Source organism: Dermacentor variabilis, chromosome 7 (genome assembly GCF_050947875.1).
Source record: "Dermacentor variabilis isolate Ectoservices chromosome 7, ASM5094787v1, whole genome shotgun sequence".
NCBI lineage: Eukaryota > Metazoa > Arthropoda > Arachnida > Ixodida > Ixodidae > Dermacentor > Dermacentor variabilis.
In genome coordinates this window covers 3,175,662-3,192,755 of record NC_134574.1, presented here as the reverse complement: position 1 = coordinate 3,192,755, position 17,094 = coordinate 3,175,662, and the positions used below count along the sequence as shown (strand labels likewise).

Here is a 17,094-nt window from a genome sequence, read left to right as displayed (position 1 = left end):
GTCGTTACAGGGCCCTGGTGCGGTCGCGTTTGGTGGGTGGAGGGGGGACCTTGATGTTGGGCGATGGCGGCGTAGGTCATCGCTTCTGGCTGGGGCTGTGGCGATTACGGTTGCATCTGAGGAACCCCAAGCGATCACTCAACCTCTTCCTGGAGGATTTCGGCGACTGAGGCCACTTCAGGTTTCGACATTGGGTACAATTTCTGCAGCTCTTACCGTATGACCGCTCTGATAGTCTCGCGTAGATCTTCGGTGGCCAGTCATAGAACTCCGGCGTAGTTTGTAGAGTTCTTGCGGCGGTTGCATTGCCAGTGCCGCATTTCGAGTGTCTTCTCGATGCTGGTGGCCTCACGAAGAAACTTGGAGGTCTTTGGTGGGCTTCGTATTGTCACGTGGTAGTGACTGGGACGAACACAGTAGGAGAACTGTAAATGGCAAAACTAAATCTTCAATGGGCGAACTTGTGCCCTCAAATGCAAGTTACACTTAAAGCACAACGATAGCAGCGAACACAGTCGGCGATCGTCGGAAATCTAATCAGCGAGTCAAGCGCGTCGGCTTTTATACATCAGTCGTCGAATGTTCCAGAGTAATCGCTGGGACCCGCGTGTCTTCCACAAAGTTATACATCATTCGCGTCGCGCACACATGCAATCAGATTACAGAAGGTTCGGCCACAGACAGCGGATGGAATCACCGATAACATTCCAGAAACATCCGATATATGCACGTGCGTCCTGCGCTGTCCGGTAGCATTTGTTAGGCGGTGAAACTTGGTCGCCCGATAAGGGTAAAAAATACACGTGTCAGTATCATTCCGGCGAAAACTTCCTCCTTCACACCACGCATCAGTAGGCGGACTTTCTTCTCTTCAGACACTTCTGGGTCGGCGGGTTGGAATGACAGCTCATTTCTTCCGTGAACATCGCGGCGGTCTCATTAGACAGTTGCATTCGGGTTTCTAGTAGTGCTTGGGCTCGTTCTCTGCTTAGGACGCTTGTGAATGTCTACAGGAAGTCACTTCAGAACACGTCCCACTTCGTTAACGTGGCTTCTCGGTTCGCGAACCACGTCCTGGCAGCATCTTCCAATGCGAAAAAGACATGTCGCAGTTTGTCGTCGCTGCTCCAGCTGGTAAATGCAGCGGCCCTATCACACGTCTCAAGCCAGCTTTCCAGTTCTTCGAATGTTAAACCGCGGAACGTCGGAGGCTCCTTGAGCTGCTGCAGCACGATAAGAGACGCTGGGGCTGCCATTAGGATTGACTTGGCGACGATCTTCCTGGTCGCCTCAGGCAAAAGTCCGTGCTCCGGGGAAGTTTCTTGCATCCTGCGGCTATCTCGATGGTTCTTAGCTACGTTGGTGTTGTCTTCCACGTTCGGGCTTGAGTCTCGGCATTGTGGGGGCGTCCAGAACATGAACGCAAAGCACTTCTACCAGATGTCACATGGTAGTGACGGTAAAAACACATTAGCTATATTGTGAAAGACGAAACTAACTTTTGTTGGGCGAAGCTGTGCCCTCAAAAACAGGCTATACTTAAAGAACAACGATAGCGGTGAACACAGTTGAAATCTGATCTGCGGGTGAAGCGCGTCAGCCTTTATACATCAGTCATCGAAGCCTCCAGAGTGATCGCTGGTGCCCGCGCGTCTTCCAGAAAGTTCTAGACCATTCGCGTCGCGCGATGAAATCAGATTACGCAAGGTTCGATGGCAATAGACAGCAGATAGAACCATCGATAACTTTAGAGAAACTTCCGATACATGCAGACACGACCTGCGCTCTGCGATAACATTTGTTAGGTGGTGAAACGTGGTCACCCGATAAAGATAAAAAAACTACACGCGTGAACATCAAGCTAAGAGCCAGGCGTGCTGTCACCAGTTAGCTATCACGTGGCTTGATAAAGTTGACAGGGATTTCAGCACCGCCATAAAAGTGGCCCTCAGTCCCCAGCGGCTGCGGAGTAATTAACCAAGGCTGCGGTCAGACCTTCGGCGGACAGAGGTCGTTCGGAATCTCGGGATCTGGGGTGCTATGCAGGATGCGCCGAGTTTGGCGAAACTCGGTATCTTCACGAGCTCTGGCGACACCCCAAGATGAAAGCAAAAATGGTACCGAGACACAGTTTATCTTTCGACAAGCCTCCAGTTTCATTGCTTTATCTAGATTCACTCTGGGTGGCTATCATTGCTTGGGCGTTGCGTTCTGGGCGGTCGACAAACTGGGGCTCACGTGATCATACCGTCGGTGCATGGTCGTGCCGTCTTTCACTTGTTTGTCGTTCCAGCGAATGCATTACACGCACAAGCGAGTTATAAAACAAATGCATTTAGTACAATATTATTAGTTACTTTAACGTTGTTTAAAAGCATTTTAACGCTTACAAGATGTACACTGAATGTGCATTCGACTAATTTGTAATTTCATACGCTTCGCATTCTACCACGAGGGAACGCTGTGGTGGCGTCATCACATACATTCATCGGGCGAGCGTGGCGGCTAAACACCGAAGAGGCCCAGTGTAAACAAACTCGTACAACGAGCTTGCAGTGCGCGACGTCGTGATCAGGCTCGACGATGACCACTATTTCTAGGATAGTTCTGTTCCTCCGTGAGCAATCTTTCCGTGCACCCCGAAAGAGTGTCAATAGCTTCGGCCATTTTACAGATCGCAACGCGCACCTACTGTTCACGGCACAATCCTGAACAAAACCCTTATCCGGTGCTGCTTCTGTCAGTGCGCTGAGTTCCTCCACTCTGCGTGACTGCGATCGTTACGAATATTGCATAGTGTGTGCAAAAGGAATACAGCCGATATAGCTACGATGCGACAAGGAGGTGTTGCCGACGATGGATCTCGTAACCAACACAGTGAAGGAGACATCGACAAGCTGCAGATAAGTATACTTCTACTGTTTGATATTTATCAGAATAATAGTGCACGGATTAAGTCACTTTCGTAGTAACGAACTGAATGTCCAGCAGTTTAAAAAAGGCATTGAGAACCAACGAGTGTTCGTGCTTTCACATGTACGTGGGCCCGCGAGAATATGGAAAAGATAAAGGTAACTTCACTAACTTGGTGAGATAACAGAAATTCATCAGTGACATTCAGCCCGTAGAATCTATGGAAGAGTATCTTTATAAAGGTGAAATATCAATAGCAGGTACTGATATAAAGCAGGAAACTTATACAAAAATTTCACAGATTGAACAGCACATGGGAGGCATTCCCGAATCGTGATCGCCACGTTACCAATATCCTTGAAAAATGTTTAGAAACATTGCATTCTACCGGTTATGCAATATGGGACATAAACCTGGAGGTTAACAAAGAAACTTGAGAAGTCGAGGACTGTGCAGAAAGCAAAGTAACAAAAATTGTTGGAGATAGCATTAAGGCAGAAAGACAGTGGCGTAATAAACCGTGGCAACTGATATGCCAGTTGAGATTAAGAAAAAAAAAATGGAATCGGCGGGCAGGCCATGCACGTCTTCAATCACTTGTTGCCAATTTATAACAGGTGATTACATAAGCGTGACAGAATGGATGTCAAGGAGAGAGAACTGCAGACGAGGATGGTAGAAAATTGCGTAATGGGACAAAAATATGATGTTTGTAGGCATATGATACAATCGGCTCGCATAAGACGGGATTGTAGGGAGCGGCATTGGTTTTGCAGTGAACGAAAATAGGTTTGTGGTGCTGACAGTAGAGAATCGTGAAGGTGCGAGGACACCTCAGCTGTTGGCACACTAATAAACATTACAATTGGCTCTGAAAAAAACAACTTGTTTTGAAAAATAATGCAATGTTGTTCGGACAAATTGTTTTATTATGCATACACCAAAGGCTTCCACAGTTAAGGGCAGTTAGTACCAATAGTGCAATGAGCGTTTTTATTTGTAAATAATGGTTAATATGCGGTTGATTCATTCCAACAATCCACTTTTTTTGCAGCAGGACATTCCGCTGCTGGAGGCACTCAACGACCTGGTGGCAGTAGGTGAGCGCCGGGCACATGCTCTTGAGAGTGTGGCAAGGTCCAGAGGGCTGCTCTGCAACAATAGGATCATTGCCCTCACTGTTCTCCAGTCGAGCCCCCGGAACACACCTTATAATCGAGCTTTCAGTTGATAATTTTGTTTACTATTCAAGAGCATGAATAAAATTATTGCAGTAAACATTGTGCTGTGCATATTGGGACACTTGTAACATGTACTTGATGCCTCTTCAAAATGGGCAAAAACGTAGGACAACCTGTACCACTCTTGGACCGTGTAAATGAAAAAGACACTAATGCAGCATATACGTCATTGGGCTGTTTGTTCTTTCTATGTGCAAGAATACAGTGGGTGTTGATTAGCCAGAAGATGAACGGTGCGTGTATTTCACAATGAAAAAACAGGAAACGGCATGAGCGAAATAATGCTATCACCTATAGACTGTGCATATGAATGCAACACTCCCCGATTTAAGCGTGCCATTACATGCATGTTCGATACCACATATTCTTTAACAATGTCATATATTTGCATGTACTAATTTTCACACAACTTAAGCGCATGCATAGCTCACTTGTGATGCATCCATTTCATAGGCCAAATAATTGTGCACTTTGTCCTTTTGTGTTGTATGAAAAGCGGCATCCTCTAGTCGGATACAACTTCACAAGACAGGAGAGGCCCCGCCCAGATGACCAAAGCGCAGCAGCCGATTACCTCCACGTCTAAATAGTCCCTCTCCAATGAGCGGGTAGTAGTCCGTCCAGCGGCACGACGTCAGTGTAGAGTCTGCGCCCATTGGTGCAGGCTTGTGTGCAGATTCTGCGGCCTCCTAAAGTTGTATCCGACTATAGAATCACGTAATGCCTTGCACTGGTTGCATAGACTTTATCAACTTGATAGCACACAATGATCAGGAACAGAAACCTATAAAGGCACCCAAGCAAAGCTGGCTGGCCACACTTCCATTATGAGGGGCTGTAAAAAGGTCTCGCCCAAATATTCCCATGACATCCTTGAAAAAAAGGTGGTGTTTGGCACTTCTTTAGAATCAAAAACAGATTACAGTGAATGTTGTGTACCACGTATAAACAAACTGAGCTTGGTTATCTGCACAGCATGTAATGGAAGCTTGTGCTTCACATAGTAAACAGGCTGCTCTGTCCAGTACAATTGTCGAGTCCGGTGCGGCACCTATTATGTCATTAGTGTCAACATACAAATTTTCAAAGGCCATTCATTTCACCATTATTTTTGTATGACGGTTCCTTCAATCAGTGCTTGTATTACATGAGCAGGTGGATTTGAAAGCAAAGCTTTGTTTGCAAACATTCACACTTCTATAATTGTGTGGCAAGGCACTGGCATGGTGTCGAATAGCTCACAATGCTCCTCAGTCCTGCACCAAAGAAGCCCAATGCTCTATTTGAAGTTGGATCGCACAACAATTCGACGGCACACAAAGAAGAGTAACCCACACAGCAGAGCGTTCCGCTGTGTGTATTTCTCTTCTTTGTGTCAAGTCGAATTGTTGTGCAATTCAACTTCAAGCTTCTATACCGATACAACCGTTCTTCAACCTCACCAATGCTCTAGGTATTAAGCCACAATGGCGCACATCTTTGAAATGCCCCAACACGTATTAGCTCTCCAACAAATCACCACAAGCATAAAAGTTTGCTGCACAGGTGTATGCACGTGCCATATTCTGTGCCACTAAACTCGCAGGAATCAAAGGGGCAAGCATTAACCAGCCTTACTGCTGCCGTTACCATCATCATCATGACACCAATAAAGAGGCAGTGCTGCGTTTAGGGAGTGCTGGAGGGAAAGGCGTGACAGCGAGGCTTACAATAAAAATAGCAGTTACAAGACATGTTCAATGCCAAAATATGCTGCATATCACTCATTCTACTTTGGCGTTGTGGCAAGCTTTTACATGTTTGAGCATGTCACAGTTTGTGTAATTATTGCTCTAATGCTGTACAAAAGGTCTATTCGCTCTGCAATCTTTATTTTTATCATGGCGGGTTAAAGACCCACTTTTCATTGGCATCTGCACCACATTTCTCCCGATATGTAATTTTGCCTTGGTGGTTCACGACATCTTCACGCACACCGAGTTCTGCAGAGCATTGGATCTGCATTGTTCTACTGCTGAAGAATTAGAGCCCCATTATGAGACGAAACTATACGATTTGTCCATACGCTGCCCCCATCCCCCAAAAGAATATACACTGAACCACTGGCACATGCACCAACAGTAAACACAGCAAACACTCTGAAGTATTTTCTTTATGCAAGCCAGCACACTAAGATTCTCAATGCATTTTCATTTCGCCATAAATGCATAGGCACAACCATCTTGGCGCGACATCCGCATCTCGCACTGCAACGAATTGTGCAATGCCTTGCTGTTTCATAGTGTGGCAAATAGATGACGCATGACCAAAATTCAGAATTATGCATACTAGTAACTTTAACTAAGTACGAAGTAATCTCATAAAAAACACCAAGTTCTTTGTGAGATTAGCATTCACAGGGTACTTCACACATTTTGTGATATCTATTTATCTATTTATACTTCATTAACCTCTTTCCCCAAAAAGTGAGCCACTTGCAAGGCACTCTGATAGACAAGTAGAACAATCGGTAAAAAGTCAGCAACCAGCGAAAAAGTCTCTATCATAGGCTGCCGCATGTGTGATGACGGTAACACAAAATTTAAGTCGGCTACACAGAAGTGACAAATTTGGCAATATGGTGCGTCTAGACATTGCTTCAATGCTAATCACAGTAACGCTGACATTGAAGGCAGCTTAATTCCTACGTACGTTCCGTCGGCACACCCGACTACGTTCGTAATGTTTCCGCGAAGTAAGAAGCGTTCTTTTATAAATGCCCGCTCAGCCGCAGTCTTCGGGAAAGCCAGCCACCGCTTCCGCACTGCCGCATCAATAAGCGCAGCAGACATCTCTGACACAAAGGCTCACACTAGTTTGATGACGTCCAATGTAACACTGGGCGCCGACGCTTCCCTGAAAACTCCCAGTCCCGTAGAAACGGAGGGCGCAGAGGACTTGCTCTACGACGGTGGGCGAATGAAGCCCGCCACGCTGTCTCCACAGACGAGAGTCTTCGCCTAGCTCGTCACACAGCCAGCGCAATGATGTCTTCGACATGCGAAAATGACGCTGAAACTCCACAGCGGTCATGTACGTGAACGGGTCCAGACGGTCATATTGACGCTTGCTGCCGCTGGATGCAATAATACAGGCTGCTGCTGCCGCCGCCATGTTCCCGAGTTGAACTCGGAGGGGGTTTCGCGATCTACGAGTTTAGCATGGGTTCCCTTGTCAATCAAAGCCAGAGGTCACGCCCCGCGCGAGACATGTAACTCTTGTGCGCGCACCCACCACGGTTAGGCCACGCCCAACTTATCTTTCGGCAACAGCGACGCGGTACCGAGCTGAGAGGCATCAACAATATTCACCACCGACATAAAACACGCACAATGCACTGTCTTCGGTGATGTACAGTACTGCGCACTACTATCAAAATCAAAGCGTTGACTGTCGCTGGCCTATGCATATACCTTCTCGGGCTGAGATGGCCCCACAGCACGGTTTCATTCCCTGCATTGTGGCGACGTAGCGCAGAGTAAATAATTATCGGCACGTCACTGTGGCTGCTTGTAAGGCGTCGATGCGCTGAGGGTGACGACGATGCTGAGGAGTGCGTATCGCAGCAGTCGCTTGAGATGGCTGCTCTGTCATCGGTGATGTATCGGAGCCACAACGTCGTAAACACGATCAGCGTCCGAGAATCGCTCGCTCTTCTACACCCAGTGCAATGGCATTTCTTCATCACAAGCACTGAGCACTCAACAGTTCCAACACCTTCCTCAGTTCGAAGTCGCATAACCGCACACTTGCCAAAATGCGATTGCTGCGGTGTCGTTACGATATACTTCTGCGATCGCTGCTGGCTCCAGCATAAGTAATCCGCAAGCACCTTGGTGCGCACAACACACAAATACTGCGTACATACGCTCAGATGCACTTTCACTGGGCAAGCGATGACAAGCGATGAATTGTGTCGCTGGGAAGCACGCACTTCTTCGCAGTGCATCGCCGAGGCTTCGCGCACAAGGATAAACTGGTACATTTTCACTGAACTGCGTCACTACGGGCGCTACGGATCGCCATTTTGCAGCGACAGCCGTTGCTCCCGTATTTATGACTAGTACATCGTTTTTGGTTGGTAAAGCGGGGGACTTGAAGCGCCTGCGATGAACAGCCGTACTGCGGCGCTACGTTTCTATTCTCCTAATAGAGAAATAATGGCGATCACCGACATTATTGAGAATAGCACTGTAGCGCCCCTAGGCGACTTCTCACCGTATAAACTGCCTCGTGCGTGCGACTTGCTTCAATGTATCTTCTTCTAAGCTTTCGCCTCACTGTCGCCACTCACGGCAAGAAGTGCAAAATTTAATAATTTGCTCGATCTCCGTTTGTCATCAGAAATTTCTAGCATTCAAAACGAAAAACAGATACTTAAAGAAATAAAAATGTTTGTTATTTTATTTGTTGCATTTTAACGTATTCGTTTGAGCGAAAGCGTAGGTGCAAGAATGCGCCGCATGCACCCTGTTCGCATTCGATGGAGGATAGAAGATAGTGCCCGAAAGAGGAGGCACGCCCTTGACGCGCCCCGGAAAGGCGTGGCAAGCGGCTCACGGCAAGTGTGCAGACAGACAGCGGGACAGTCACGGTATTGCTAAGTTGCGATAATCCGTTGATAACAATACGCGGTGCTGGCGCGTTTCGTTGTGCAGCCGTCTGCGCTTGAAACGTGGAAGCAGCGTGCCGCGCAGGGTGCGCTCATGTTGTCATACGCGGCTTTTTGTCTACATATTTTTTTGCCTGCAGCCTTTGCGCGTTTCACGCTATCTCCGTTCACTGACTGCCGTCGAGCAAATTCGGGTAAAACTCGGGTGAACGAGAAACTCTGCCCATCCTGAATAGCACCCCTGGAGAGGCCGCCACTGGAAACATAAGCCTAGCAACATTTATCACGCTGTCCCTCTCGAATAATGAAGGATAGCATTGCTTTTTGAGGAATTTCCAGGCATCGCCCGAGATATTATCGACCGTAGTGAGCTATGAAAAACCGTGCTATCGGCCACGTCCTCTTGTGCAGAAGTTTTCCAGAATAGAGAGAATACAGCAGGGTAGGATTTATAATTCATAACTACAAAGCGGGCAACACTGGTGAATTATAGAGCTAAAATGAGAGGGTAGCAGTCGCGGTAATAAAACTTTATGGGAGACCTAGATTAAAGGTTGTACAAGCCTACGCTCCAACCTCCAGTGATGCAGAAAAAATTTAAGTTTTATGAAGATACTGAATTAGCTATGAGACAGGTGAAAACCTAACATGCTGTACACATGGCGGACTTCAATGCAACACAGCAGAAAGTGCAAGATGTTGAACAAGAAATTGTCAACTATGGTGTAGATTCTAGGAATAGTGGAAGAGCGATGTTTGTAAAATTTGATAAAATAAATAGACTCCGAATATTGAATTCCTTCTTCAGGCAGTGCAGTAACAAGAAGGGGACCTGGAAAGGTTCCGAAGGAAAAACAAGAAATTAAATGTATTTCACACTTTCTGCCGATCACAGCTCTGTGCAGGATGTAGACATGTTAGATAGGGTGAATGGCCGCGATCGTTACGTCTAGGATAGCTCTCAAATTGAAGAGAAAAAGTGCAAACTTAGTGAAGAAGAAACAGGCCAACCCAGACGCAATAAGGGTAAAGAAACAGGCCAACCTAGACGCAGTAATGGTGAAAGCACAGGAATTCCGGCTGAGACTCGCAAAGAATTATGCAGCTTTATAACAAGATAACGATAAGATAGAGGTAATGAATGAAACCGTAGCTGGGCCGATTTCGCAAGCAGCAATTCTAGTGGTAGGTAAGGCCCCAAGATGAGGAATAGGTAAGGTCTCCCAAGTAACGAACGACCTAATAAAGAAACGACAAAACTTGAGAGTGTCTAACTCAAGTGATCAGATAGAATATGCTGAATTGTCAATGCTGATAAACAAGAAGAAAGTCAGCGTTATGCAAAATCAGAACGCCGGATAAAGGAAGCCGTAAAAAATGGCCGCAGCATGAAATCAACGTGAAAAAACTTGGCGAGAGACAGAGCAAGATGTAGTATATAAACAAGGTGATGTCTTTAGCAATTTCAATGATATAGTGATAACAGCAGAAGCATTCTATACCGACGTCTACAGAACGCAGACCAGCCGCGCAAACTTCAGTGAAAGTGGTAATCCGCCGTGGTGGATTAGTGGCTATGGTGTTGGGCTGACATCCCGGCCGCGACGGCCTCATTTCGATGGGGCGAAATGCAAAAACGCCCGTGCCCCTGCAATAGGGGCATGCCAAAGCTTCTCTGGTGGTCAAAATTAACCAGGAGCCTCCCACTTCGGCATCCTCATAACCAAATCGTGGTTTTGGTACGCAAAAACCCAGAAATCAATTGGAAGTAGTGATTTATTTGTATAGTTATTGATAGTGGAAGTACCCCATTTTCGGGTTTCACAAGAGAAGTGAACATACGTACCTAGTAGGTAATTTTTTGCACGAATACCTTGAAAGATGAATCACTGGAGTGGTGCATCGCTTGAGCAGGAAGATGGTGCTAGTCTTTCGCAGTTTGAACGAATAGTTAGTTGACATGAGCTGTGGTGCGAGCAGAAAGGGGATAAGCAGTCATTGACTAAGTATAACGGGTTGAAGTGCGATGCGCAAGCGTGCTGCGTCTGGTGAAGCAGCGATTGATAAAACTAGTAAAAAAGCCGCAAGCTTGGTGTTTTGCGGCGGCGCTGCAGGGTTGGAAGGGTCACTAATGACTTAGTTCAGTAGAGCTAGTGTGGTATATAGCACTCTCTTGACCGACGCCGAAAGGAACAGATGTTCCAAGAGGAGGAGCATTCTCAGCGCATCAGGATGAGCGTTCCAAAGCGTTTTTTATTTGATATTTCACTCATTTGTTTTTGGAGTGTTAGGTTAGCCTAGCAGTCTTTGTAATTGCTTCATTCTTTTCGGATTTTAAGGCGTTTTGCACAGATTAAAGTACGTAACGAATTATTTAATATTTTGCCACAAGTAGGGTTGCATTGTACTACGATATTATTTTTCGTACTAGGGGGAACCCACGCTTGCGTTGTTCTGAGTACGAGCGCTCTTACCAATTGCAAGAAACGCAGTTTTAGTCAGTATGCTAAGCGGACGATGCAGCTCTTATCTGTAGTATTTGTGTGCTAGGGTCGCGGCTAGATCGTCTAGAGCAGCAGAAGGATAAGCTAAATAAGCGGGTTGGAAAGCTAGAAAAGGAACTCAGAAGCGAAGAGAGGCATAGAAGGGAAGTAGAAGAAAATGTAGTTCAATATAGAAAAGAAGCTGAAGGCCACTATTCTGAAAAGCAATAGTGAACTCTTCGATGAGAGCAGAGGCAACGGCGCTGGCTCTGAGGAACAACTAAGCAAGGCATCTCCACGACGACAGAAAGCAGTGGCGGAAAGATCAGTGGTTGCCCCGAAGGGACAACCACTGATGGAAGAGGCTGACGTGGAAGAGGCCACTGACGTGGAAGAGGCCGACGTGGAACCACTGGCCACTACTGGCGTGGAAACACTGACGTGGAAGAGGGCGCGGAAGGTGACAACAATGTAAACGACAAGGATAAAAGAGGAGGGGATTGCATCATGTCCTTAGATGCAGCTATCAGCGGCCTACAGGAGTAGGAAAAGCGCCGAGTTGTCATTGTTGGCGATTCAAACGTGCTGAAGTAGAACTGGCTGTTGCAGAGATGGTAGTTACAGGCAAACAAGTCCAGGTTAGCGCGCCTCCGGGATAATTGATAGGGAGGTCATAGCAAAAAGCAAGGAATGCGTGCGGGACACATTGGAGGAGACGAACCAGTGGCGATAATGCGCCTACTGATTGACGTACTGCGAGGACGAGGTGCAAGGATCGCGCAGCAAGAGAGAGAGAGAGAAGGGAGGAAAGAAAGGCAGGGGGGTTAACCAGACTGAGTCCAGTACCCTACACGTAGGGAGGGGGATTGGGGAGGGAAAGAAAGAGAGAGAAAATATGAGTCTGTATGGCACTTTCATATGCCCTAAGTTAGGTGCAGGATGTCTACAGTCGGGCACTCAAGTCTGTTGGCTTCAGGTAGTGAACTGCTCGAATTGCTTTCTGATCTCATGAACTGTCAGCCCAGGCTCCCAAGATTGTTGCTTCTGCAAACGATCTAGCGTCCAGTCTATTCAAGGCACACTGGATAGTCTGACGTTGGTTATCAAAGCGATAACAGTGCCACAGAAGATGACTGATGGTCTCTTCACACTTGCACTTAGCGCATATCAGTGAGTCCGCCTTTCAATAAGACATTCCAATACCTGCCCACGTCTGTTGCCGATATTCCTGACACTTGTTTGTTTAACACCGCCGTGAAAAACTATGTATTTGAATAATTTGCACCGTTACATGTGGCGTTCTTGGATTTCGCGTGAAGTTGTGCTTTTTATTGCTGTTTTTCATAATGTTTTCTTTTCACGGTATTATAAATGTATAGAAATAAACAAATTGGTAAATAAATAAATAAAGATACCTGCAGAAGTTAGTGAAGGCTACTCCTACCCACAGCCGACACAGCAGTGTTGCGTCACGTCGTGAAAGGTTTGCTAGTAATTTCTGTTTCAGTGAGGGATCGAGGCTGTATAAATGACAGAGTTCTCTGGTTTATGCCAGTAACTGAACGTGTTTGAGGTTGAAAGGTAGGGGAATGCAATTGAAAGGGCAGTGCTCGCAGTAAACAAGGAAATTTGGACGCTCGCTAAGGCAATGACTTTATGGTCATTGACATCAGCACAGAATTGCACCGAGGAGGCAGCGAAGGCGGTTTTGCGCCTGACTGGATGTATTTTAGCAAAAGTGTAGAAACACCGGTTGGACGTCGATTCGTGGCGCGGGCTGTAGCTTCTTTAGGCGGGCCCCAGGCAAGCAGGAAGAAAGAATAAGTATTCATTTAGCGACACACCAGTAAAGGGCAAAATTAGACCACGAGGAATTAGGAAAAGACGCACAAAGGATAAGAATGGGGAAGATAAAATTTGCTACATAAACACACAGGCTGGTCGCAAGCAGGAAAAATGCATGGGATTTGAAACACAGCTCGATGACAAAGCTATTAGCGTGTACGGGTTAAGCGAAACGCATCTACGAGATTTGGAGCAGCCGCCTCTTATAGACAATTTTGTGTGGGAAGGTTGCAATGCAATGACTGGGTCAAGCAAAGGCAGAGGTGTAGGCATGCTCATTACGCGTGGCCTGAAGTGGGAAATGGTAAAAGAGACATGTAAGGAGCATTTTTAGATTAACGAGATTACCTATGGAAAGGTACTTAAAGCAGAGATAAAAACAAGGAATTGATTGCATTAAAAGGAATATTAATGAGTTCAAGGAATGGGGCCGGTGATATTAGTCGGAGATATGAATGCACGCATGGATGACCTAGATGGATATACGGAATACAACGATTCTATAGTGCTGGATGTGGGTGACGAACGTTGTAGCAGTTAACAGGAAGAACAAGTGCCATGGACAGGTAGCCTAGCAATGCGGAAATAGTCAGTCATATATAGATTACGCCTCAGTCTCAGAAATGGTCTAAGAACTAGATGAAATGATAATAGACGAACATGAAAAAAATTGCCTGGGTAGCGGTGATAGACGTTAAACATTAAAGTTTCAGAGAGATACTCATGCAAAACACGAACCAATAGTGGGAGAATTTCTAAAAATAAGTGAACAGCAAATAACAGAGATCACCAAGAACATAGAGAAGAAAATGGAGGCTTTTTCTAGAGCACTCGGGGAACAAAAGGAACTGTTAGACGTTACGCAGCAGGAAATAAGACAGACACTGTTACAGGCGTAACAGTATTGTTGCATTGGCAAGAGGAAACCACGTAAGTGGTGGAGCAAGGAAAAAAAGCTAACTCTATAATAGCGTAAGGAGGCGTCTAGAGATCATCGAGAAGCCAAAACGTTGTGATCACAGGAAGGAATTCTCCTCAGATGGGACAAGTAACGAGAAAGGAAAAAGGTTGGCGCGTTAGCTCGCGCAAGAGAACATTAAATGCGCAAGTGAGCGTTGGGTGCATAATATTCACAAAAAAGAGACAAAGGCGCCGCAAAGGGTTCTGGTACGACATAAGGACACACGGAGGTCGAACGAAATATTTGCAAACGGCTATAAAGCATGAAGGCTTATATTCCGAAGGAGAAAATGCGCTGAGGTACATCAAAGACGTTATTAGGGATAAATTTGGCTTGAAAGAAAGTGTAGTTCTGAATCAAACAGATCTGGCAGCAACACAGAAGCCTCAGAGATCAAACTTCAGCATAGGAAGCTTTTATTGCAAAAAGAAAGGAGAGGAAAATGTTTTGAATAATGCGGCTGCAGGACCCGATGAAATCCCAATACAGCTAATCAATAACGTCGGTCCAAACAGCAAAGCATTGCTGACTAATGCCACAGAGCAAGTGATCAGAACGAAGAGAATTCCGGTCGGATGGCATTAAAACAAGAGGGACCTCATCTACAAAGGCAAAGGTGATAAGGATAAGACAAGCTTGTAGAGGCGAGTTGCAGTAACTTCGCTGGTATATACCTAGAATGGTAAATCAAGCCATAAAATTGGAATGGTCGAAGTGGGTGGAGAAAAATGACGTACTGGGGCAATTGAAGAATGGGTTCAGGCCAGGCAGATGCCTAGAGGATAATATTGTCACGGCGCACCCAAGAGTGACCCCAATCAGAAGAAGATTATTTGATGCGTAGATATGGAATCGGTCTCGGCAGGCATGTTGTTCATGCGTCGTTGTCTCGGTTTTAAATATTGTAAACACATCTTTATATTGACTTCTGCACTGTAACAAATTGGTGAGAGGTGCGGGGCAACCACGAGAACAATAACGGAACTCCACAGTCGTCGTCACCTCGGACTCGATAACATGACGGACGAAACAGGACCCAACTTGGCGCGGCCCACATCAGCGCCTCCAACAGCGTAGGTTGTGCTGGCTCGGCAGCGGGATCCAGGAACATTCTGCGGCGCCGACCACCTCGACGTGGAAGACTATGTCGCCAGGCTCATACGACTATGTCGTATGAGCCTGTGAGTGACCACAACGAAACGGATCAGACGATTCTGTTGGCTAACTTAGTCTTCTAGCTACAAGGCACGGTGAAGGTGTGGTATGACAACCGCGAGGAAGAGCTTAACGACTGGGACATGTGGAAACAGAAGCTGATGGACTTTTTCGGCCATCCCGCTGGGCAAAAGATCACCGCTGAGAATCAGCTAGCGACCTGCTCGGAGACGTCCACAGAATGATATGTCTCTCACACCCAGGACGTGATGGCTCTGTGCCACAAGCCTGATACCGATATGGCTGAGTTAGATAAGGTTGGGCATGTGCTGAGGAAATTGCTGACGATGCTTTCAACCTGCTCGTGAGGAAAAACTGTGAAACAGTACACTATATCATAAAACAGTGTCAACGGTTTCAGCGCATCAAGAGCCTCCGTATTGCAACGCCGTTCGCACGTCTGCCGAGCACGCCTGCGACACCCTCTTGTGACGAGAGGCTAAGAGTGCAGCAACCATCATTATCAGATGAACTGACACGGATAGTACGGCGAGAACTTGATGCCATGACCCCTGCAGCCCTTTCTTCCCGTCCCAGCGAACCGAAAAAACTTTCCTAAAGCACCATTTGTGCAGGCAGTAGTGCGCGAAGAATTCGCTAATCTTGGAGTTCATTCTGTATGTGCCGTTGCTGATTCAAAGTTGTCTCATGCTCGATGTCCATCGACTGGTCCACTATATCCTGCGCGCTACCTAAATCCAGCCGAGTGGCGAACCGCAGGCGATCGGCCAATCTGTTTTGCCTGCCGGCGTATTGGTCACGTTGCTCCCCAGTGTAACAGCCGTACTGTCTCCTCCCCTCTGCGACCAGCATTCACCAGTTATCGCCCCGTACAGAAAGAGCGTCGTTACCAGCCTCCGTTGGCACTGCAACAACCAAGTCGCTCGTGATCCTCGGTGCAGCCCTCGCCGTGCCGACGCCACCAGACCCGTTCGCTACGCGCTCGCCGACCATCGTCCCCATCGCCGCAGGCTTGTCACCCTCCATCCTCGATGCAGCCCCAACGTCCGTCTCCGGAAAAAATAAGGGATGCAGGTTCCGGAGGTGACGATGCATTGACAACTTGACCGCAAAACCCTGTGATTGGTTTGCCGACCAAGGAGAACTTGATCCTCGTTTTAGTCGATGGCGTCAGGGTCCCAGCGCTCATTGACAATGGTGCGCACGTATCCGTGATGAGTGCTGAAATGCGCCGACGCCTGAACAAAGTTCTCACAACCGCTGCATCACACACCGTCCGCGTCTCCGACGAAGGAACTCCTACCGTGCTTGATATGTGCACCGCTCGCATTGGCATCACGGCGCGCCTACAACTGTTTTGTTTGCCGTTTTGGAACAATGCCCTTACGACTTTATACTTAGCTTAGACTTTAGATAGTCCTATTCGACCCTCTGTGATTGCTGGAGTACTATAGCGCCAAACAGACGACACAAGAAGAAGAGACATGGACGAGCGCTTACTAACAACTGATGCTTTATTGACGGAAACACACAATATATATACACAAATTTGGCGGCGCAACTCGCGCATTGTCAAAAACATCACATGGTAACTAGGCAAAAGGCGATAGAACGATTGTGAAGGTGACGTTCGTGAAGATGACACGTGGTGTACAGGGCCAAATGAGTATAAATGATAATGGTTACGCGATACACAAACACCGCCGTAAGGGAGTACTCCATAAAAAACTAAAAGATTAGGAATATTCAGCAGGCGTGGGCGGCGCAGCAACATGCTCAGATTTAACTATGGGCTTCTAAAAATGACATCTCACTTTTATAGAG

General features: G+C 46.8%; 1 protein-coding gene across 1 annotated transcript in view; it reads left to right on the top strand.

The window, feature by feature from the left end:
* Positions 1 to 17,094, top strand: part of LOC142588525 (cytosolic endo-beta-N-acetylglucosaminidase-like) — a 118,890-nt gene that overhangs the window by 15,862 nt on the left and 85,934 nt on the right. The window lies entirely within an intron of this gene.